This window comes from Ranitomeya imitator, chromosome 10 (assembly GCF_032444005.1).
Source record: "Ranitomeya imitator isolate aRanImi1 chromosome 10, aRanImi1.pri, whole genome shotgun sequence".
Classification (NCBI taxonomy): domain Eukaryota; kingdom Metazoa; phylum Chordata; class Amphibia; order Anura; family Dendrobatidae; genus Ranitomeya; species Ranitomeya imitator.
Window position 1 is genome coordinate 78,126,694 of NC_091291.1, and position 25,057 is coordinate 78,151,750.

General features: G+C 44.4%; 1 pseudogene; it reads left to right on the plus strand.

The window, feature by feature from the left end:
- The first annotated feature begins 6,856 nt into the window (after positions 1 to 6,856).
- LOC138651787 (oocyte zinc finger protein XlCOF6-like) overlaps positions 6,857 to 25,057 on the plus strand; it is a 33,136-nt pseudogene continuing 14,935 nt past the window's right edge.

The following is a 25,057-nucleotide window of genomic DNA, read 5'->3' on the forward strand; positions in this document are numbered from 1 at the left end:
TTATCTATCACTTGCCGTGCTCAGAAGAAAAACTATAACATTATATCTAGATGACACCGTTGTCCTACTATGCTACATAGGATCTTCCCCTCTGTGACGGACTTGTGCTGGCGGTGTGGTGGTGCAGCCGGGTCTATGTTACATATATGGTGGGAATGCCCATTATCATTAGATAAGATAGACTATCTAGGACCTGCATTGCTGTTTTTAAATGGAGTTTAACCCCTTTACCCCCAAGGGTGGTTTGCACGTTAATGACCGGGACAATTTTTACAATTCTGACCACTGTCCCTTTATGAGGTTATAACTCTGGAATGCTTCAACAGATCCCAGTGATTCTGACATTGTTTTCTTGTGACATATTGTACTTCATGATAGTGGTAAAAACACTTTGATAGTACCTGCGTTTATTTGTGAAAAAAACAGAAATTTGGCGAAAATTGTGAAAATTTTGCAATTTTCCAAATTTGAATTTTTATGCAATTAAATCACAGAGATATGTCACACAAAATACTTAATAACTAACATTTCCCACATGTCTACTTTACATCAGCACAATTTTGGAACCAAAATTTTTTTTCTAAGGGAGTTATAAGGGTTAAAAGTTGACCAGCAATTTCTCGTTTTTACAACACCATTTTTTTTTAGAAACCACATCTCATTTGAAGTCATTTTGAGGGGTCTATATGATAGAAAATACCCAAGTGTGACACCATTCTAAAAACTGCACCCCTCAAGGTGCTCAAAACCATATTCAAGAAGTTTATTAACCCTTCTGGTGCTTCACAGGAATTTTTGGAATGTTTAAATAAAAATGAACATTTAACTTTTTTCACAAAAAATTTACTTCAGCTCCAACTTGTTTTATTTTACCAAGGGTAACAGGAGAAAATGGACCCCAAAAGTTGTTGTACAATTTGTCCTGAGTACACCAATACCCCATATGTGGGGGTAAACCACTGTTTGGGCGCATGACAGAGCTCGGAAGAGAAGGAGCGCCATTTGACTTTTCAATGCAAAATTGACAAGAATTGAGATGGGACGCCATGTTGCATTTGGAGAGCCCCTGATGTGCCTAAACATTGAAATCCCCCACAAGTGACACCATTTTGGAAAGTAGACCCCCTAAGGAACTTATCTAGATGTGTGGTGAGCGCTTTGACCCACCAAGTGCTTCACAGAAGTTTATAATGCAGAACCGTAAAAATAAAAAATCATTTTTTCACAAAAAATATCTTTTCGCCACCAATTTTTTTATTTTCCCAAGGGTAAGAGAAGAAATTGGACCCCAAAAGTTGTTGTACAATTTGTCCTGAGTACGCTGATACCCCATTTGTGGGGGTAAACCGCTGTTTGGGCGCATGGGAGAGCTCGGGAGGGAAGGAGCGCCATTTGACTTTTCAATGCAAAATTGACAGGAATTGAGATGGAACGCCATGTTGCGTTTGGAGAGCCACTGATGTGCCTAAACATTGAAACCCCCCACAAGTGACACCATTTTGGAAAGTAGACCCCCTAAGGAACTTATCTAGATGTGTGGTGAGCGCTTTGACCCACCAAGGGCTTCACAGAAGTTTATAATGCAGAGCCGTAAAAATAAAACAAAAATTTTTTCCCACAAAAATTATTTTTTAGCCCCCAGTTTTGTATTTTCCCGGGGGTAAGAGGAGAAATTCGACCCCAAAAGTTGTTGTCCAATTTGTCCTGAGTACGCTGATCCCCCATATGTGGGGGGGAACCACCGTTTGGGCGCATGGGAGGGCTCGGAAGGGAAGGAGTGCCATTTGGAATGCAGACTTAGATGGAATGGTCTGCAGGCGTCACATTGCGTTTGCAGAGCCCCTAATGTACCTAAACAGTAGAAACCCCCCACAAGTGAACCCATATTGGAAACTAGACCCCCCCAGGGAACATATCTAATGTGTTGTGAGAACTTTGAACCCCCAAGTGTTACACGCAGAGCCGTGAAAATAAAAAATATTTTTTTTTCCCACATAAATTATATTTTAGCCCCCAGTTTTGTATTTTCCCAAGGGTAACAGGAGAAATTGGACCGCAAAAGTTGTTGTCCTATTTGTCCTGAGTACGCTGATACTGCATATGTTGGGGTAAACCCCTGTTTTGGCGCACGGGAGAGCTCGGAAGGGAAGAAGCACTGTTTTATTTTTTCAACGCAGAATTGGCTGGAATTGAGATCGGACGCCATGTCGCGTTTGGAGAGCCCCTGATGTGCTTAAACAGTGGAAACCCCCCAATTATAACTGAAACCGTAATCCAAACACACCCCTAACCCTAATCCCAACAGTAACCCTAACCACACCCCTAACCCTAATCCCAACCCTAATCCCAACTGTAAATGTAATCTAAACCCTAACCGTAACTTTAGCCCCAACCCTAACCCTAACTTTAGCACCAACCCTAACCCTAACTTTAGCCCCAACCCTACCTGTAGCCCTAACCCTAACCCTAGCCCTAACCCTAACCCTAGCCCTAATGGGAAAATAGAAATAAATACATTTTTTAAATTTTTCCCTAACTAAGGGGGTGATGAAGGGGGGTTTGATTTACTTTTATAGTGGGTTTTTTAGCGGATTTCGATGATTGGCAGCCGTCACACACTGAAAGACTCTTTTTATTGCAAAAAATATTTTTTGCGTTACCATATTTTGAAAGCTATAATTTTTCCATATTTTGGTCCACAGAGTCATGTGAGGTCTTGTTTTTTGCGGGACGAGTTGACGTTTTTATTGGTAACATTTTCGGGCACGTGACATTTTTTGATCGCTTTTTATTCCGATTTTTGTGAGGCAGAATGACCAAAAACCAGCTATTCATGAATTTCTTTTGGGGGAGGCGTTTATACCGTTCCGCGTTTGGTAAAATGGATAAAGCAGTTTTATTCTTCGGGTCAGTACGATTACAGTGACACCTCATTTATATCATTTTTTTTATGTTTGGCGCTTTTATACGATAAAAACTATTTTATAGAAAAAATAATTATTTTGCATCGCTTTATTCTCAGGACTATAACTTTTTTTTATTTTTTTGCTGATGGTGCTGTATGGCGGCTCGTTTTTTGCGGGACAAGATGACGCTTTCAGCGGTACCATGGTTATTTATATCTGTCTTTCTTGTGATCGCATGTTATTCCACTTTTTGTTCGGCGGTATGATAATAAAGCGTTGTTTTTTGCCTCGTTTTTTTTTTTCTTACGGTGTTTACTGAAGGGGTTAACTAGTGGGCCAGTTTTATAGGTCAGGTCGTTATGGATGCGGCGATACTAAATATGTGTGTGTTTATTTTATTTTTTATTTAGCTAAAGAAATGTATTTATGGGAATAATATATATTTTTTTTCATTATTTAGGAATATTTTTTTTTATTTTTATTTTACACATTTGGAAAATTTTTTTTAAACTTTTTTACTTTGTCCCAGGGGGGGACATCACAGATCGGTGATCTGACAGTTTGCACAGCACTCTGTCAGATCATCGATCTGACTTACAGCACTGCAGGCTTCACAGCGCCTGCTCTGAGTAGGCTCTGTGAAGCCACCTCCCTCCCTGCAGGACTCGGATGCCACGGCCATCTTGGATCCGGGTCTGGAGCAGGGAGGGAGGTAGGAGACCCTCGCAGCAACGCGATCACATCGCGTTGCTGCGGGGGGCTCAGGGAAGCCCGCAGGGAGCCTCCTCCCTGCGCGATGCTTCCCTGTACCGCCGGCACATCGCGATCATGGCACATAGTGCCGGATGTCAGCTGCGATAGGCAGCTGACAACCGGCCGCGCTCCCCCCGTGAGCGCAGCCGACCGCATATGACGTACTATCCCGTCGGTGGTCATAGGGGCCCACCCCACCTCGACAGGATAGTACGTCTAATGTCAGAAAGGGGTTAATAAATTAGTGGGCCAGAAAAAGTGTTGGGAAGTGTTTATTCACCAATTTTTTTTGTGTGTATCTTTTATTTTTGATTACTGGGTCAGTAATGGGGGTGTCTGATAGACCCCTCTCCATTACTAACACCAGGGCTTGATGCTGTTAGGGCTAGCGGAACGCACCAAATAATAAGACAGATTGAGTATGGTGCGTTCGCAGCCCGGGGTCCACCGTGCAGAGATGGAACCTGCTGCCAAGTAATGACGGACTATATGGCGGTACTCATAAGTATGCACACGTGGGTTAAACTTCACCCAGCGTGAAGGAAGCGATCCTGTTGCGTCACAGGACCGCGGTACCGCACATAGAGCGCGAGCAAGTAGTCAGCGAACTCAACCCCAACTAGGATTGAAGTCCGATTAGACCCTTGCTGGCACAACACCACAACTGGGTGTGTAAGGAACAATTTTAAGGCACAAGAGTGCATGCGGTGCCGCACTGACGAACGCCACTAACCACCCAGGCTTGGGTAAGGAAAGCACAGAGGAAGTGCACGGCGCTGTACTGGCGGTCACAGCAACTGGACGCTGTAATGTGTGATTAATGCTGTAGGCTAAGTCGGGCGCTAGATAGCAACCATACACCTTCCGCGAACAGACATTCAATAGGGTAGGGGTATCCAAGGACGACTTGCACTCACAACATACACACATTAACAATTGTATACTAGCGCATGGCCGTGCGGTCATGCGCAGTTTATATAGTTGCAGCACAGGAAGTGGCCACAGAAACTTTGCCCTTCCAAGACCTGCCAAGAGGACCAATGGAATGTGCTGCAGAGCCTGAGCACATGACCCTCAATCTCCAACGGGATATCTTGCCCTGGGCATGCTCAGTGTGTGCAGACAAGGACTTAGTCCCAGAGAAGTCCGCTCGCTGCTGACCAGCACTGGCTTTAATGGCAGAAGCTGAAGAAGCAGCAGTAACTCTTTGTACAGAGTGAGAGCGAGCAAGACGCTGGGACCGACGTCCCTGCTGAGCAGACTCCACTGCGGCTGGATAAGAATGGGAGACCGCAGCGGAGATGGCTCGAGATTCCCCCTGTGCAGAAGCGGGAACTCGAGACCTAACAGATGCCAGCTGGGATTTTTGACAAATCATAGATCAGACATGATTACCTGATCAGGCCTCCAAGCAAATGCACTGACAGGGTGTAGCGGACCCGATTAATGATGGCAGAAACACAGGTGCAGCAATACCGATGAAACAACCATTTTCAATATAGTGTTGTTTGTTTGGTATATTAGTGCACAAAAGATATTAATCTGTGTGCGGCGTTATTCACACAGGCAATGCAGAACATATGGCTAACAGCCTATTAGTAGCGCACATACAGGCGGGCCGCCCAGTGCTACAAAATGTACACAGTGTGAACAGATGCCTACAGTTTACAGAGCCATCTGGGTCCAACTGCAAAGATAAAGTGCAAAAAATATATCAATATATGTAAGGTATTGGTTAATATTGGGGCCACAATACATAAGCTGGCAACCCACGTCATAGGTCCTTACATTTGCCAGTCCTAACACTAAAGTCAGGCACTCTTTTTGTATCGGTGAGCTCTGTTTTCATGTTTAGCAAGTAATCATGTCTGCCTTTTTTCTGGGATTTTTGACAAATCACAGCTCACATCAACCCCAAGACCCTTTCCACCAATTGTCAATGCATCAGGGCAAAATGTCATAATTTGTGCATCTCATGCGACGCCCTCCTTCTGGGGCGGCTACAGGCTGGTATTTATAGGCAGGGAGGGGCCCAATAACCAGGAGCACATGAAAGGATCTAAAGGGTGCAAATTTATAGTATGTAGGGGAATGTGACATATATATATCTGCAGGACATTGGTCTATTCTATTATCTATTAGCCTTTAGAAATAGCCTGGTTTCGGGAAGAAGGGAAAAAAAAGTGCGGCACTTCCTCTGAGCGTAATACGTTTTTATCAACAGTAACAAAATCTTTTAGTAGTGTTTATTCTCACCTTGAATCGGTAAGAAATGCACGTTGAGATTCTCAAGGAATCAAATCTTTAGGCAACTCTCCTCCGTGCCTTGTATAATCCTATAAGGTGTGCAGCTCACTTTGGAGAACTATGTGTTGATCCTGCTTCAGATCCACATAGGTGGTGAATTCAAATGGAAAACAAACTCACAGCAAATGTGGCGCTAATCACCTTAGGATTTTTTTTAATACACCCACTTCCAGTGAAAAAATGTTAATAAAAGTTAATAAATAAATGACCTTTTATTAACAGTTTTTCACTGGAAGTGGATGTATTAAAAAATCCTAAGGTGATTAGCGCCACATTCGCTATGAGTTTATTTTCCCTTTGTATTCCATTATCTATGTATTATATATGTAATATATTTCCATCATCTCTTCCTGTATATACGATTGCTTTCTTAGTTCTGTAAACAGCTTCACGCTACATAGAAACACATTGTATATGGATGGTAGGAGAGAAAACATCGCACACTCGCTCGACACTCGTCCAACTCTCCGGGAGGAACCTCGGAGCGATTTATTAATACGCTGAAGTGATCGTGCCCTTAGCCGGACTCTGAATATAGTCTGGGAAGGCCACCCTCCCTGGAAGGGGTTAAACAGACAAGATTTCAGCATTTTAGCTCCTGGTAGGGAGCCCATAGCACAATCATATGTCGCCATATAGTAGCTGTCCGGTAACTGGTGATAATTCCCTCATGTGTGGGGTCTGTTCGTCTCCAGGCAGAGAAATCACACGTTACATTCCACACATAACACTGTAGAAAAGGCGGCGCGGGGTAATTGTGCCAGTAGTGAGGGGAAATAATGGCGGAAATGTCACTGACTGAGGAGAAGTTTCCATGTAGCGTCTTCACTACGGATATCATGTGACCCCTGACTCCTCCCCTCCTGTGACCTCATCACAGGTCCTGCACAGCCATATATGTGGTGTGCTGCTCTGCAGGTGGAGGTAGGTGGAGATTCCCCATTACTGGGTGCAGGTAGAGCCGGTTTTACACAAAGAGGGGCCATGGGAAAACGTTTAAAGTGGGGCCACAAATGCTCACACATTTCACATCACACAGACATGTCGGTTGTAGTTACATGCACGGAGTTCAGGCCGTTAGCTGAGTGTGATCCTCAGTATTGAAGTCGCTCATATCTTGTTTCCCGGCCTCTTTACACCGACTGAGGAACAATGATGGGAACTGAACAATCACTGTTAGATCAATCTGTCCCCGTACAGTATCATGTTATCACCAGCGATTTGCTGCAGAGAACAAGGATTTCTGTTCCAGCAGTAACAATCCAATCGCTCGATGAATAGGCATTTTGCTTGTTTAGTATAATACACCCCATAGTCCTCAATATAGTATAATGCACCCATAGTCCTCCACATTGCATAGTGCACCCCATAGTTCTCCACATAGTACAATGCACCCCATAGTCCTCTATATATAGTAAAATACATTCCCCATAGTCCTCCATGTAGTATAATACACACCTCATAGTGCTCTACACAGTACACACAATAGTCCTCAATATTTTACAATGCAGCCCCCACTGGAGTATAATGCAGCCCTCGATAGGAGTATAAGGGAGACCCCCCATAGGAGTATAATGCAGTCCCATAAGAGTATAAATCAGCCCCGCATAGAGTGTAATACAGCCCCATGTTAGGGGTCGAGTTCCCACCTCTGCACAGGGGATATCTCGAGCCATCTCCGCTGTGGTCTCCTATTCTTCTCCTGCTGCAGTGGAGTCTGCTCAGCGGAGACGTCAGTCCCAGCGTCTTGCTCAGTCTGACTCTGTGCAAAGGGTTACTGCTGCCTTTCCAGCTTCTGCCATTGTAGCCAGTACTGGGCAGCGGCGAGCAGACGCTTTTGGGACTAAGTCATGCTTTTTCCCTTCTGAGCATGCCCAGGGTAAGATCTCGCGTTGGAGATCAAGGGTCACATGCTCAGATACTGCAGCTAATCCCATTGGTCCTCTAGGAAGGTCCTGAAGGTGCTCAACTTCTGTGGCAGCTACCCATTGGTCCTACTGGGAAGGTCCTGTACTTGCTGCAGCTATAAAAGGTTCGCATGACCGCACGGCCATGCGCTAGTATCAATCCAAGTATGTGCTTTGTGCCAGTGTGGTTATGTGTGAATGTATTCAGGGACCAGGCTGAAATAAGCCCCTAGAATACCGGCACCTCCGGTGAGGAGATTGCGTGTTTGCATGACCACTGACTTCTATCAGTTCAGCAGTTAGCTTGTGTTCCTGTGAGTCTAACAGGGTGCAGTGCTTTCCTTTCATGGCTACTCGGTGAAGTAACAGAGCTAGTCTATACCGCCAAACAGTGCCATCATTCACTAGCAGCAGGTTCCTCCTGCACGGTGGACCCCGGGCTGTGAACGCACCAATTATAATAAACGTCTATATTTACTCGGTGCGTTCCGCTAGCCCTAACACCCAATAGGCATATATTTCAGTACCATAGAGCATATTGCAGCCTCCCCCCCCCCCAGGAGTATAATGCAGCCCCTATGGTTCACCAGTATTATGGCCACCACGTACTCACTGATTTGATTCTCTCCTCCTCTTTCACTGCTGCAGTGCATCTCCTCACCTCAGCAGCTCCATCGCGATCTGGCTCCTCTGACTCACGGGCCCCAAAATGACATTGCAGTGTGCCGCTATTAGTGGCACGCCACTGGCTGGCAGCCTCTATGGTAGTGGGGGGCCCTAGGTAGATGACTAGTGTGCCTGCCCCTAATGCCATCCCTGGGAGCAGGGGACATTAACCCCTTCATCAGTGAGACTATTTTGAGGTCTCTGTGGTGTGAACTGTGACGTTACATTTGTGGACAGAATGTGGCGTAGCTGGTTCCCAAGTACACATTTGATCCATTCAGACAACTGCAGGATGAAAGGACAGAAGCCAAAATAAGTTCTCACAAAATGTAACTAATTCTCTTCTAGTTCCATTCCAACACAGTAATGTAGATACAATTTAATGACTCAACAAATAGACGATGATCCGGGACTTCAATTATCTTTTTATTAACTTTTATTCCTTCATTTTAAAAAACTTGTGTCACAAAAATGATTTTTCATCATCAGAACATTGACAACATAATTGGAGGCAAAAATCTTGTAGAGAATAAAGGTCCATGGTGCCGAGCTGTGAAGTGATACTTCTTACTCATAACTTCAGGTAACAATGAGATCCGAACCCGATATAAACCTCTCTGGAGGAGTTGCACCTTTACACATGTGATGAACGGTTTCAGTAATAGATATAATAGATATTATACAAAGAAAGACAATGCTGAAAACAAAACCATCTACAACCATTACAATATCGTCCTTCACCGGTCTAGTAATGTGAGATCAGATCCGTCCTCTGTGTAATGTGAGATACGAGCTGTCCTCTGTGTAATGTTAGATCAGACCCGTCCTCTGTGTAATGTGAGATCAGGTCCATCTTCTGTGTAATGCGAGATTGGATCTGTTGTCTGTGTAACACGAGATCAGATCCATCCTCTCTGTAATGTGAGATCAGATCCGGCCTCTGTGTAATGTGAGATCAGATCCCTCCTCTGTGTAATGTGAGATCCGATCTGTCCTTTGTGTAATGTGAGATCCGATCCATCCTCTGTGTAATGTGAGGTCGGATCTGTCCTCTGTGTAATGTGAGATCAGATCCGTCCTCTGTGTAATGTGAGGTCGGATCCCTTCTCTGTGTAATGTGAGATCATATCCATCCTCTGTGTAATGTGAGGTCAGATCCCTCCTCTGTGTAATGTGAGATCAGATCCCTCCTCTGTGTAATGTGAGATCAGATCCCTCCTCTGTGTAATGTGAAATCCGATCCGTCCTCTGTGTAATGTGAGGTCGGATCTGTCCTCTGTGTAATGTGAGATCAGATCCGGCCTCTGTGTAATGTGAGATCAGATCCATCCTCGGTGTAATGTGAGATCCGATCCGTCCTCGGTGTAATGTGAGATCAGATCCCTCCTCTGTGTAATGTGAGATCCGATCCGTCCTCTGTGTAATGTGAGGTCGGATCTGTCCTCTGTGTAATGTGAGATCCGATCCGTCCTCTGTGTAATGTGAGATCAGGTCCGTCCTCTGTGTAATGTGAGATCAGGTCCGTCGTCTGTGTAATGTGAGATCAGATCCATCCTCTCTGTAATGTGAGGTCGGATCTGTCCTCTGTGTAATGTGAGATCAGGTCCGTCCTCTGTGTAATGTGAGATCAGATCCCTCCTCTGTGTAATGTGAGATCCGATCCGTCCTCTGTGTAATGTGAGGTCGGATCTGTCCTCTGTGTAATGTGAGATCCGATCCGTCCTCTGTGTAATGTGAGATCCGATCCGTCCTCTGTGTAATGTGAGATCAGGTCCGTCCTCTGTGTAATGTGAGATCAGATCCGTCGTCTGTGTAATGTGAGATCAGATCCATCCTCTCTGTAATGTGAGGTCGGATCTGTCCTCTGTGTAATGTGTGATCAGGTCCGTCCTCTGTGTAATGTGAGATCAGGTCCGTCGTCTGTGTAATGTGAGATCAGATCCGTCGTCTGTGTAATGTGAGATCAGATCCCTCCTCTGTGTAATGTGAGATCATATCCGTCCTCTGTGTAATGTGAGGTCAGATCTGTCCTCTGTGTAATATGGGATCAGATCCATCCTCTGTGTAATGTGAGGTCAGATCTGTCCTCTGTGTAATGTGGGATCAGATCCGTCCTCTGTGTAATGTGAGATCAGATCCATCCTCTGTGTAATGTGAGATCAGATCCATCCTCTCTGTAATGTGAGGTCGGATCTGTCCTCTGTGTAATGTGGGATCAGATCCGTCCTCTGTGTAATGTGAGATCAGATCCATCCTCTGTGTAATGTGAGATCAGATCCATCCTCTCTGTAATGTGAGATCAGATCCGTCCTCTGTGTAATGTGAGGTCAGATCTGTCCTCTGTGTAATGTGAGGTCAGATCCCTCCTCTGTGTAATGTGAGATCAGATCCATCCTCTGTGTAATGTGAGGTCAGATCCGTCCTCTGTGTAATGTGAGATCAGATCCATCCTCTCTGTAATGTGAGGTCGGATCTGTCCTCTGTGTAATGTGAGGTCAGATCCGTCCTCTGTGTAATGTGAGATCAGATCCCTCCTCTGTGTAATGTGAGATCAGATCCATCCTCTGTGTAATGTGAGATCAGATCCATCCTCTCTGTAATGTGAGGTCGGATCTGTCCTCTGTGTAATGTGAGATCAGATCCGTCCTCTGTGTAATGTGAGATCAGATCCATCCTCTCTGTAATGTGAGGTCGGATCTGTCCTCTGTGTAATGTGAGATCAGATCCGTCCTCTGTGTAATGTGAGGTCAGATCCGTCCTCTGTGTAATGTGAGATCAGATCCATCCTCTCTGTAATGTGAGGTCGGATCTGTCCTCTGTGTAATGTGAGATCAGATCCGTCCTCTGTGTAATGTGAGATCAGATCCGTCCTCTGTGTAATGTGAGATCAGATCCATCCTCTCTGTAATGTGAGGTCGGATCTGTCCTCTGTGTAATGTGAGATCAGATCCCTCCTCTGTGTAATGTGGGATCAGATCCGTCCTCTGCGTAAACCCTCTGGTACGATGTATTAAGCCGGAGGATCAGGTGAATTGCTTCATGGCTCAGCAATGCTCTTCTGCGGTCTCCCCCTATGGATGAACAATTTACCCTTTCAGTACCCCAAAACTGAAAGTTTTTTTAAAGGGAACCTGTCAGCAGGATTGTGCTCAGCAACCTACAGACAGTGTGAGGTCGGCGCCGTTATACTGATTAAAATGACACCTTGGTTGATGAAATCCGTCTTGTGATTGTTGGTTAATCTTTAATTTCAGTTTTGAATTAATGATATGCTCATGCCCCGCCCCGGGGCGGCCTTTATGTGGTGCTCTGTTTAGGTATTCACCAGTATGGATTCTGACAGGTCACTGATCCCTCAGTGACCTGCCCCCTAGTTTACCTAATGAATATTATACATATACTGTATATACCGTATTTTTCGGATTATAAGATACACTTTCCCCCCCAAGTTTGGGGGGAAAAGGGGGTGCATCTTATAATGCGGATATATCTTACCGGCCGCAGTGGAGCAAGGTCCCAGAGTCGCTGCGGGAGGAGGCAAGAGTGGAGTGTTGCTGCAGGCTGGGATGAGGGGGTGTTCAGATGTACGGCGTGCCACTGCGGGTGTTTGGTGCTATGGGGGCTCTGATGACATTTTGTGAAATCACAGCTCCCCCTCAGTTACATGGTTTCCTATGCGGTGGACTTCGGGAAAATGGCTGCCGGGGGGCAGTGCATGCGCAGATGGAGATCTCGGCACCAAGATCTCAGTAGATGAGATCTCAGCGCTGGGACCGCAGCCACCACCCCCGGTAAGCAATAAGACGCATGGTTTATAAGAAGCACCACCATTTTATTTAAAAAAAAATTTCCTGCACCTGCTCTGCAGCATAATCGCATATGTACTGTGTATATAATTAATATGGTTGAGGGTATCCTGCTAACACTGGTCAACGCAATTTTTCTGGCAAAAGGTTTTAAAACATATTTTATGTCAATTTTGCCTGTTGATTACGAATATGATCTCCGTTTTTGGCTATCACATCAGGATTTTGACATATTTTCAATTTTTGCTGAATATTACTCCTAATGTTTTATGATAAAAACACATGATTTTCGGTACTGCATTTTGTATATTTTTAACCCCTATCTGACCTTGGACGGGATAGTACGTCCAAGGTCAGATCCCCTGCTTTGATGCAGGGCTCCGCGGTGAGCCCGCACCAAAGCCGGGACATGTCAGCTGTTTTGAACAGCTGACATGTGCCCGTAATAGGCGCGGGCAGAATCGCCGGAAATTACGTCATCGCCGACCCCCGTCACATGATCGGGGGTCAGCGATGCGTCTCCATTGTAACCATAGAGGTCCTAGAGACCTCTATGGTTACTGATTGCCGGTGGCTGTGAGCGCCACCCTGTGGTCGGCGCTCACAGCAAACCTCCATTTCTGCTACATAGCAGCGATCAGCAGATCGCTGCTATGTAGCAGAGGCGATCGCGTTGTGCCTGCTTCTAGCCTCCCATGGAGGCTATTGAAGCATGGCAAAAGTAAAAAAAAAAGTTTAAAAAAATGTTAAAAAAATAAAAAAAATATAAAAGTTTAAATCACCCCCCTTTCGCCCCAATCAAAATAAATCAATAAAAAAAATATCAAATCTACACATATTTGGTATCTCCGCACTCAGAATCGCCCGATCTATCAATTTAAAAAAAGCATTAACCTGATCGCTAAACAGCGTAGCGGGAAAAAAATGTGAAACACCAGAATTACGTTTTTTTTGGTCGCCGCGACATTGCATTAAAATGCAATAACGGGCGATCAAAAGAACGTATCTGCACCGAAATGCTATCATTAAAAACGTCATCTCGGCACGCAAAAAATAAGCCCGTAACCGACCCCAGATCACGAAAAATGCAGACGCTACGAGTATCGGAAAATGGCACAATTTTTTTTTTTTTTTAGCAAAGTTTGGAATTTTTTTTCACCACTTAGATAAAAAATAAGTCATGTTAGGTGTCTACGAACTCGTAATGACCTGGAGAATCATAATGTCAAGTCAGTTTTAGCATTTAGTGAACCTAGCAAAAAAGCCAAACAAAAAACAAGTGTGGGACTGCACTTTTTTTGCAATTTCACCGCACTTGGAATTTTTTTCCCGTTTTCTAGTACACGACATGCTAAAACCAATGATGTCGTTCAAAAGTACAACTCGTCCCGCAAAAAATAAGCCCTCACATGGCCAAATTGACGGAAAAATAAAAAAGTTATGGCTCTGGGAAGGAGGGGAGTGAAAAACGAACACGGAAAAATGAAAAATCCCATGGTCATGAAGGGGTTAATCAAGGAATAACAAAGATTACAAAGTCTATGTACAGCAAATCAAATATACTTACAGAATTAAACTACAAATTATAAAAACACATATATATGGCACAGAGCTGAATGACAAATGGCCGTTATTATTTGGACTTTCTTTTCTTGGCTGATCTGTGATGTACGGCTTCTGGGTTGTCTCTCCTCAAGCTCCAGCAATAGTCAGCCATCGTATGTGAGTCCCACTGGCCTTGATACCGTTGTTTCATTTTTTTAATGTCCTGATGAAAACGCTCCCCTTGTTCCTCGCTCACATCCCCAAGGTTCTCTGGAAAAAAGTCCAAATGGCTGTGTAAATAGTGAATCTTGATGCTCATTCTTCATCCAAGATTTCGCAGGCTCATTAGTAGCTCTTCCACAATCTCTTCATAGTTGTCTGCTTTCTTATTCTCTAGAAAATTCTGCACCACATTACAAAATGCATTCCAAGCTCTTTCTTCTGTCTCATTCATTGATGTGATAAAATTTGGGTCTCTCATAAGTGTTCTTATTTGAGGTCCATCAAATATTCCTGCCTTTTTCTTCTCTTCACTTAGGCTGGTTTCACACTTGCGTTTTTAAAAAAAAACGCATGGTGGAAAAACGCATGTAAACGCGTGCAAACGCTGCGTTTTTTAGACGCATGCGTTTTTGGATGTGGTGAAAAAAACGCAGCTTTTGACGCGTTTACATGTGTTTTTTCATGCGTTTGCGTTTTTTAAACGCATGATGAGAAGTGTGTGACAGCTGCCAATCATCAAAATCAAGTAAAAATCCCACTATGAACAGAAATAGCTAGGGTTAGGGTTAGGGATCCTAACCCTAAAGGGATCCTAACCCTTAGGGTTAGGGGTAGGGTTAGGATCCCTAGGGTTAGGGGTAGGGTTAGGATCCCTAGGGTTAGGGTAAGGGTTAGTGGTAGGGTTAGGATCCCTTTAGGGTTAGGGTTAGGATCCCTTTAGGGTTAGGGTTAGGATCCCTTTATCACCTTTATTGTGGGGTATGGCATATCAGTGTGTTTTCTGTTTTTTTTTTCTATAAAAACGCATGCGTTTTTAACGCAACCAAATGCATGTGCTTAAAAACGCATGCGTTTCCATTGACTCCAATGCATTTTTTGCCGCAAAAAACGCATACGAACGCATGCATTTTTTTGCGTAAAAAAAAGCCTCTAAAAATTACTACATGTTGCATTTCTGCAAAAGAACGCATGCAGCAAAAAAATGCATGCGTTCAAAAACGCGACCAAACGCGTATAAAAAAACGCATGCGTTTTTAATGTTAAACATAGGGAAAAAACGCATGCGTTTTTTTGCGGTACAAACGCTGCACATAAAAACGCAAGTGTGAAACCAGCCTAAGACCAGGAAAAGTTGAACATATATAGTTAAAGCATTCTCCACTGTGATTGAGAGCTTTGACGAACTGCTTCATCAATCCAAGTTTTATGTATAAGGGAGGAAAGACAATGTCCTTCTTATCCACTAGAGGATCATGGATGACATTCTTATCACCAGATGCCAAACTCTGTCGCTGAGGCCATTCAGTTTTCACCCAATGCTCTGCTGTAGCTCTACTGTCCCAGTAGCACAGAAAACAAGGGTGTTATCATAACAAATGGGAATTATGCATGTTCAAAGAAAACAAAGATATTCTCACATTTATTGGGAGACTAAATGAAAACTAAATTTACCTTAGTGAACCGTATAAACCGGCACTTTTCATACACTACTTATATTTATCATGGAATTCATGAAAATGGGCTATATACCTATAGCTCAAAAACGTGATGTGATAGAGAAATTATAAGATCAGATTTGAATTCAGCACCCTCAAATTAGTCTAAAACTGTTCTTAAAGTCCATGCCAGAATTTTTTATTTCTTTTTTGTAGACCAGTGTAATAATTAAAAAAAAAATTCATTTGAAAATAGCACCCACCGCGCCTGTGCAGTAGCAGCTATCGGATCACCTCTATATACATCGATAGCTGCTACTTAGCAGGCGCAGCAGGCGCCATTTTCAAATGGATTTTTTTTTAATATCAGGATAACCTCAACCATATTAATTATATACACAGTACATATGTGCTTATGCTGCAGCGCAGGTGACAAGGCTGGCGCCTGCCTGCAGGTTTTTTTTTCTAAGATATACAGCTCTTGCAAAAATTAAGAGACCACTGCAAAATTTTCAGTTTGTCTGATTTTTCTCTTTATAGGTGTATTTTTGAGTAAAATGTAAATTGTTCTTTTATTCTATAAAATACTGACAACATATCTCCGAAGTTCCAAGCAACAAACTTTGTATTTATTTTCTGAAAATGAGAAATGGTCAAAATAACAAAAAAATGCATTGCTTGCAGACCACAAATAATGCAAAAACAAAAAAGTTCATAGTCATTTAGAAACAGCAATACTAATAATACTATAATAACTCAGGAAGAGTTCAGAAATCAATATTTTGTGGAATAACCATGATTTTTAATCACAGCTTTAATGCCTCTTGGCATGCTTTTGGGTGAAAAAAAATTTAAGCAGTTCTTCTTTGTTTGATGCCTTGTGACTATTCATCTTCCTCTTGATTACATTACAGAGGTTTTCAATGGGGTTCAGGTCTGGAGATTGGGCTGGCCATGACATGGATTTGATGTGGTGGTCCTTCGTCCACACCTTGATTGACCTAGCTGTGTGGCATGGCGCATTGTCCTGCTGGAAAAAAAACAGTCTTCAGAGTTGGGGAACATTGCCTGAGTACAAGGAATCAACTGTTTTTCTAGGAAAACCTTGTATGCGGCCTGATTAATGATTTAAAATTTTGCAATTTTCCAACTTTGAATTTTTATGCCCTTAAATCACAGAGATATCTCACACAAAATACTTAATAAGTAACATTTCCCACATGTCTACTTTACATCAGCACAATTTTGGAACCAAATTTTTTTTTTTGTTAGGGAGTTATAAGGGTTAAAAGTTGACCAGCAATTTCTCATTTTTACAACACCAATATTTTTTAGGGACCACATCACATTTGAAGTAATTTTGAGGGGTCTAAATGATGGAAAATAACCAAGTGTGACACCATTCTAAAAACTGCACCCCTCAAGGTGCTCAAAACCACATTCAAAAAGTGTATTAACCCTTCAGCTGTTTTACAGGAATTTTTGGAATGTTTAAATAAAAATGAACATTTAAATTTTTTTCACAAAAAATGTACTTCATCTCCAATTTGTTTTACTTTACCAAGGGTAACAGGAGAAAATGGACCCCAAAAGTTGTTGTACAATTTGTCCTGAGTACACTGATAACCGATATCTGGGGGTAAACGACTGTTTGGGCGCATGGCAGAGCTCGGAAGGGAAGGAGCGCCGTTTGACTTTTCAATGCAAAATTGACTGGAATTGAGATGGAACACCATGTCGTGTTTGGAGAGCCCCTGATGTGCCTAAACATTGAAACCCCCCACAAGTGACACCATTTTGGAAAGTAGACCCCTTAAGGAACTTATCTAAATGTGTTTTGAACCCCCAAGTGTTTCACTACAGCTTATAACGCAGAGCTGTGAAAATAAAAATTCCTTTTTTTTTCACAAAAATGATTTTTTAGCCCTCAGTTTTGTATTTTCACAAGGGTAAGAGAAGAAATTGGACCCCAAAAGTTGTTGTACAATTTGTCCTGAGTACGCTGATACCACATATGTGGGGGGAACCACTGTTTGGGCGCCTGGCAGAGCTCGGAAGGGAAGGAGCGCCATTTGGAATGCAGACTTAGATGGATTGGTCTGCAGGTGTCACGTTGCATTTGCAAAGCCCCTGATGTACCCAAACAGTAGAAACCCCCAACAAGTGACCCAATATTGGAAACTAGACCTCCTAAGGAACTTATCTAGATGTGCTGTGAGAACTTTGAACCCCTAAGTGTTTCACTACAGTTTATAACACAGAGCCGTGAAAATAAAAATTCTTTTTTTTTTTCACAAAAATGATTTTTTTAGCCCCCAGTTTTGTATTTTAACAAGGGTAACAGGATAAATTGGACCCCAAAAGTTGTTGTCCAATTTGTCCTGAGTACGCTGATACCCCATATGTGGGGGGAAACCACTGTTTGGGCGCATGGCAGAGCTAGGTAGGGAAGGAGCGTAATTTGGAAAGCAGACTTAGATGGATTGGTCTGCAGGCATCCCGTTGCATTTGCAGAGCCCCTGATGTACCCAAACAGTAGAAATGCAGCGCCCCAGAGTCCTGGTCATTGCAGTGATGTCGTTCATCCACCAGGGGGAGCGATGTTACGTCTGATGGCACCGAAGGAGTTCACCCTGCCAGGTATCACAGCCACACACACACTTCACACGCCGGCCACCAGGGGGAGCTAAGGGTTCTATCTATTAGGCCACTCCTCACACTTGGGTAAAACTGGGGGTTTGGTTAGGTAGTGAAGTCAGTTCTGACTGGAGGGAGAAGGAGAGAGGAGAGGAGCAGACTGGGCTCGGCCCAGGGAAGGAAAGAAGGATACGGAGCTGCGCCTGCAACCCATGCGGCAGACTTCTAAGGAAGGACAAGAAAGGAAGTGTGCCGTAGTGAGTGAGCACCGAAGTCGTAGCAACAGGAGTAAAACACCAGTGGGAGACCAGCTAGAAGCAGGCTGCCTCCCACTGAGCGCAGATCCGATAGCCGGAACACTGAAGGAGTAATAGACTCTACGCTTTACTTCAGAGACCGGCAGGACAGTCGATTCCAAGTTGGCTGCCCGACCTAAGAACCTAAGCAGACAAGGTGGCAACGCGGAGGAGGGGTGACACTAGGGTCCCTATAAAATAGCCTCAGGCCACCACCGGCATATGGGTTTGTCCTATCCATCTGGGGGACAGAGAGAAGAGTAACAAGAGTGAGGACCTTATGGGAGCTAATGCACGTAGGGACCTACTACGTTACTGTGCACAAGGGGAAGGCTACTGATTTCCACCTGGATAAGGGGACTCTGGAATTGCCATCAGACCGGCCGGACTCTGCCTACCCTGTGATCCGGCACCCTGGACTGTGGATGCTGAAGCCTTCAGTAAAGGTGAAGAGACTGCACCCATTGTGTCCTCGTTATTCACCGCGCCTTGCACCACCCACCATCATCATCTACACTGGGAAGCCCTGGGGATATACTTCACCTGTGGGAAGGTATACCATCTAGCTGCCATTCTATCACCCCAGCGGACCCCTAAGCAGCGGACCCTGACCGAATACCACAGGTGGCATCACAAACACTACCGTTTCCTACAAACTCTCTAACCCCCTTTTATTGGGCGCCCCTCATAGGGCCATGGACCGGGTCGGGCCACCGTGACATCACAGCTGAGGGAACTGAAGGACCCGGTACCGAATACCCCATTGCCCTTATGTGGGGGCGTCGCAGAAACACCCCACAAGTGACCCCATATTGGAAACTAGACCTCCCAAGGAACTTATCTAGATGTGTTGTGAGAACTTTGAACCCCCAAGTGTTTCACTACAGTTTATAACGCAGAGCCGTGAAAATAAAAATTATTTTTTTTTCACAAAAATGATTTTTTTAGCCCCCAGTTTTGTATTTTAACAAGGGTAACAGGATAAATTGGACCCCAAAAGTTGTTGTCCAATTTGTCCTGAGTACGCTGATACCCCATATGTGGGGGGGGGGGACCACTGTTTGGGCGCATGGCAGAGCGCAAAGTGTTGTGCCTGCTATGTGATGTATATATTTCTCATCAAGTTCTTGCTAAGTAAGTAAAAGTTTTTTTTTGTAATTTGGTCTTCCTCATTCATCTCCATACCATCTGATCTGGGCCTTTCAAGTACAACAGCAGCATGCAGAGTTCGGAGATATGACTCCGCCAAATATACATTGGGGAAAATAAGTATTTGATACACTGCTTGTTTTGCAAGTTTTCGCACCTACAAAGAATGGAGATGTCTGTCATTTTTATAGCAGGTATACTTCAACTGTGAAAGACAATCTAAATATAAAAAACATAAAATCACATTGTATTATTATTAGTTTTAAGCAATTAAATTTCATTTTCCTGCATGAAATAAGTGTTTCATCACCTACCAACCAACAAGAATTCTGTCTCTTAAAGACCTGTTAGTTTTTCTTTAAGAAGCCCTCCTACTCTGCACTCATTGCCTGGATTAATTGCACCTGTTTAAACTCATTACCTGTATGATTGACACCTGGCCACACACTCAATCAATCACACTCCAACCTCTCCACAATGGCCAAGATCAAAGAGTTAAGGACACCAAGGACAAAATTATAGCCCTGCACAATGCTGGGATGGGTTACAGAACAATATGCAAGCAGCTTGGTGATAAGGTAGCAAATGTTGGCACAATTATTATAAAATGGAAGAAACACAAGATGACTGCCAATTTTCCTCAGTCTAGGATTCCATGTAAGATCTCGCCTTGTGGGTAAGGATGATTCTGAGAAACGTCAGGAATCAGCCCAGAACTACACTGGAGGACCTAGTCAATGATCTGATGAGCTGGAACCACAGTCTCAAGCATTACCGTTAGTAACACACTACACCGTCAGGATTAAAATCCTGCTAGGTATGCAATGTCCCCTGCTCATACCAGCACATGTCCAGGCTTGTTTGAAGATTACCAATGACCAAGTTGATGATCCAGAGAAGGCATGGAAGAAGGTCATGTGGTCAAATGAGACCAAAATAAAAATGTTTGGTATAAACTCCACTTTCCATGTTTGGAGAAAGAAGAATTATGAGTACAACCCAAGAACACTGTCCCATCCATGAAGCATGGTGGAGGAAACATAATTTTGGGGTAGGACCCGTTGAAGTGCCACTTTGCACGAAACGGCCGTCGTCCGATCTTTATCCACTCCCTTCCCTGCTTTTTGTACAAAGTCCTAATAAAGTGGTGACTATTTTACCTGGGTAAGTGCGCTCCAATCTTTTTCCTCGTTTTTCCTTTATGAACTCTGTATACTTTTGTTGGATGCAGCACCCCGTTGGTAATGAAAAGGAAATTATCAGCCATATACGCCCTTTGCATGTGGTTTTTGCTGTTGTGCACATTGGGGTCAGATTATCGGGGCAGTGCGGAAGTAGAACTTTCTTTTACCCTGTGATAATTTTGGGGTGTAGTTCTGCAAAAGGGACAGCACAACTGCATCCTAGAGAAGGGAGGATGGATAGGCTCATTGTCATGATCCCAGTGCAGGGTTTGACCTGCACGCCAGGGGTTAATGTTTTGATCACAGTGCAGGCTCTGACCTGCACACCTGGGGCTTATTATTGGCCTCTCTTTGGTTCAGGGGGAGCTTCTTATAGCCCTGGGAAGCTCCAATCTCTGTCAGTTATACTTTTGCTATTGGCTCAGTGTTTTGACCCCTGTGTGCTTATGTTTTGTGCTGCAATCTAGCTTGTTTGTATGGTTCTGACTCGGTTCTGTTCCCCGGTGTGATTTTGCCTTTTTGATTCTGTACTGTGTATCTGCTTCTACAGTTTTCTGACTCCTGCCACGTCCCAGAATATTCTTGATTACCTTGCTCCTTGTGTACCGCGTTACCTCTCTCTTTTACTGACCTCGACTTGTCTTGGATTGTGTCTCCCTCTGTTGCCCCATCCTTTCCCTGGTGTCCGGTTACTCCCTTTCCCTTCTCCTCTGCCCTATGTCCCTGTAGTGTCCTGCATACTACAGCTACAGGATGCTAAGCCCTGACCCCTGTTGTCACCTGACCACAGGTCTTGTCAGTACACTCACCATCTGGCGTTCTGCTCACTCCAGCTCTGCTGTATTGGTGTTTTCTTGCCCAGCTCTCGGGCGCTGTGTGTACAGCTGTCACAGGCTGTCTGAGGCTTCGGGCTCTCACTGTCAAGGTAGCATAAACTGCTGGGAAGTGCCACCTGGTGATTTCTCCTGATTAGAGTTGAGCGACCTTGACCTTTTTAGAGTCGAGCCGGGTTTCGCGAAACCCGACTATCTCAAAAGTCGGGTCGAGTGAAATCGGCCGATTATGACGTAAAGTCGGGATCGACCGAAACACGAAACCCAATGCAAGTCAATGGGGCAGCATAGTCGGCAGTGAGTGGGGGCCAGGAAAACACCTAGAGTGCCCATTTTAATGTCAAAACCATCCATTCTTCTTAATGAAGCTTGTCAAGCGTAATTTACCTTATAATAATTGGAAGGCATTTGAAATTGGGGGTCATTTGGCTAAAGTTGTGGTGGGTAGGGCTGGTTCAAGTAATTAGTGGGCCCAGGAAATCTGGACCACGTCACGGCAGTGGAGCAGGGAGAGGTAAGTATTTCAACTTTGCAAGTGCTGTGAACCTGAGCAAGCAGGGGGGGCCCACTCGTTGGCATTGGCACTGGCACAGGGCCCCTCAAAGTACAGCGGTGTGTTTGCACGGCGGGGGCGCCTCCCACCGGCAGCAACACTTTTGCGTACTATGAGAGGCCCTGTGCCAGTGACGTCGCCAACTAGTATTCCTCCCCCCACCTGATGAAGGAACCTGCACTTTCATCTGCACCTTCCTCTTTGTCCCCGTGTAAGGTGGTATGGTATGCGGGAAGAGCAACCTGACTTTCAGCAGGGTCACAATGTTGTTGTGTAGCGTGCACGGGGAATGTTGCGTTATGGGTCAATGTACCAGCAGACTCATCTATCACTGGCTGGGCAATGGGCAGGATGAGGAGGAAACACAGATATAGGCCCAAAGAATAAAGTTGGCTAAATGCAGTTCAAAATTGGTAACACAGGAATAACCAGGGGGCATTGCAGTGGAGGACAACTGGAATGAGAGGCTGACACAGAGAGTAGGCCCAAATCAGTAAGTAGTCGAAATGCAGTTCAAAATTGGCAACCGTAGTAAACAGGCGGCACAGCTTTGTTCAGTGGAGGAGAACAGCAAGGAGTGGCAGACACCGATAGTAGGCCCCAACCCAACTAGTAGGCCAAATGCAGTCTAACATTAACAACTACTTAACGAGCGCCTGAAAACGGAATTTCAGGACAGGAAACCAGGAGAACAGCAAGGAGCGGCAGACACTGTTAGTAGGCCCCAAACCAATTAGTACGCCAAATGCAGTTGTTCCATTTAACCACAATTTAACGAGAGCCTGAAGATAGAAGCTCAGGAAAGGCAACCTGGAGAACACCTTGGAGTGGAACACACCATCTCTCTCCACCCCATACCCATTTTGTAGGCCTAATGCAGTGTAGTTTTCTACAACTACTAAACGAGAGTCGGAAGACCGAAGCAATGGCAAGGAAACCTGGGGAACACCTTGGAGTGTAACACACCATCTCTCTCCACCCGATACCCATTTTGTAGGCCTAATGCAGTGTAGTTTTCTACAACTACTAAACGAGAGTCGGAAGATCGAAGCAATGGCGAGGAAACCTGGAGAACACCTTGGAGTGTAACACACCATCTCTCTCCACCCCATAGCCAATTTGGAGGCCTAATGCAGTGTAGTTTCCAACAACTACTAAACGAGAGCATTAAGATCGAAGCTCTGGAAAGGCAACCTGGAGAACACCTTGGAGTGGAACACACCATCTCTCTCCACCCCATACCCATTTTGTAGGCCTAATGCAGTGTAGTTTTCTACAACTACTAAACGAGAGTCGGAAGACCGAAGCAATGGCAAGGAAACCTGGGGAACACCTTGGAGTGTAACACACCATCTCTCTCCACCCGATACCCATTTTGTAGGCCTAATGCAGTGTAGTTTTGTACAACTACTAAACGAGAGTCGGAAGACCGAAGCAATGGCAAGGAAACCTGGGGAACACCTTGGAGTGTAACACACCATCTCTCTCCACCCGATACCCATTTTGTAGGCCTAATGCAGTGTAGTTTTCTACAACTACTAAACGAGAGTCTGAAGACCGAAGCAATGGCAAGGAAACCTGGGGAACACCTTGGAGTGTAACACACCATCTCTCTCCACCCGATACCCATTTTGTAGGCCTAATGCAGTGTAGTTTTCTACATCTACTAAACGAGAGTCGGAAGACCGAAGCAATGGCAAGGAAACCTGGGGAACACCTTGGAGTGTAACACACCATCTCTCTCCACCCCATACCCAATTTGTAGGCCTAATGCAGCCTACTTTCCGACAACTACTAAACGAGAGCATGAAGATCGAAGCTCAGGAAAGGCAACCTGGGGAACACCTTGGAGTGTAACACACCCTCTCTCTACACCACGGAAAGGCTGATTCTTAGGAAGGAAGGCTGTCGGAAAGAAGCAGGGCGCGTCCGAGGGTGATTATATTCTTATTAGGTATATACTCACCCTCGGACGCGCCCTGCTTCTTTATTTGTAATGAATGTTTATTTGCAATGTGGTTTTGACTTACTCTATTTTTTTGGTAAATAATGATTTTATTATTTTCATTGTTTTGCATCTTCTTGGCAACAATATAAAGAAGACGCGACAGGACAACACTCGGTGGATGCCATATCTGTGTTTTAAATTGAAAAAAACTTTCAGTTAACTACTTGCAGGAGAAAGTTATTGTAGCTGGTGGCCATTTTTAGTACTGTACCAGATTTTTGTTGTATGTGTTTGTTTTTAATGTTAAAATGTCTGCATTTGATATCTCTCCAGTATTTTCTTTTTTATAAGCAAAATACTTATTTTTATATTTTCTGATGTTGGTTCCAGGGGTACACGGGCAGCAGTAGACAGGTCAGTGGAGGCCTAGTGGAAGGAGGGACCGCAGACAGGCTTCGAAGGCCTAACATAATAAATTGGGCTGGCTGTAGGCAATTTAAAATTGGTTCCAGGGGAACACGGGCAGCAGTGGCCTGGTCTGTGTAGTAGTAGTGGAAAGAACGGGCCGCAGACAGGCTTCGAAGGCCTAACATAACAAAAATTGGGATGTAGGCAATTTACAATTGGTTCCAGGGGAACACGGACAGCAGTAGACAGGTCAGTGGAGGCCTAGTGGAAGGAGGGACCGCAGACAGGCTTCGAAGGCCTAACATAATAAATTGGGCTTGCTGTCGGCAATTTTAAATTGGTTCCAGGGGAACACGGGCGGCAGTAGCCAGGTCAGTGTAGTAGTAGTGGAAAGAACGGGCCGCAGACAGGCTTCGAAGGCCTAACATAACAAAAATTGGGCTGTAGGCAATTTAAAATTGGTTCCAGGGGAACACGGGCAGCAGTAGACAGGTCAGTGGA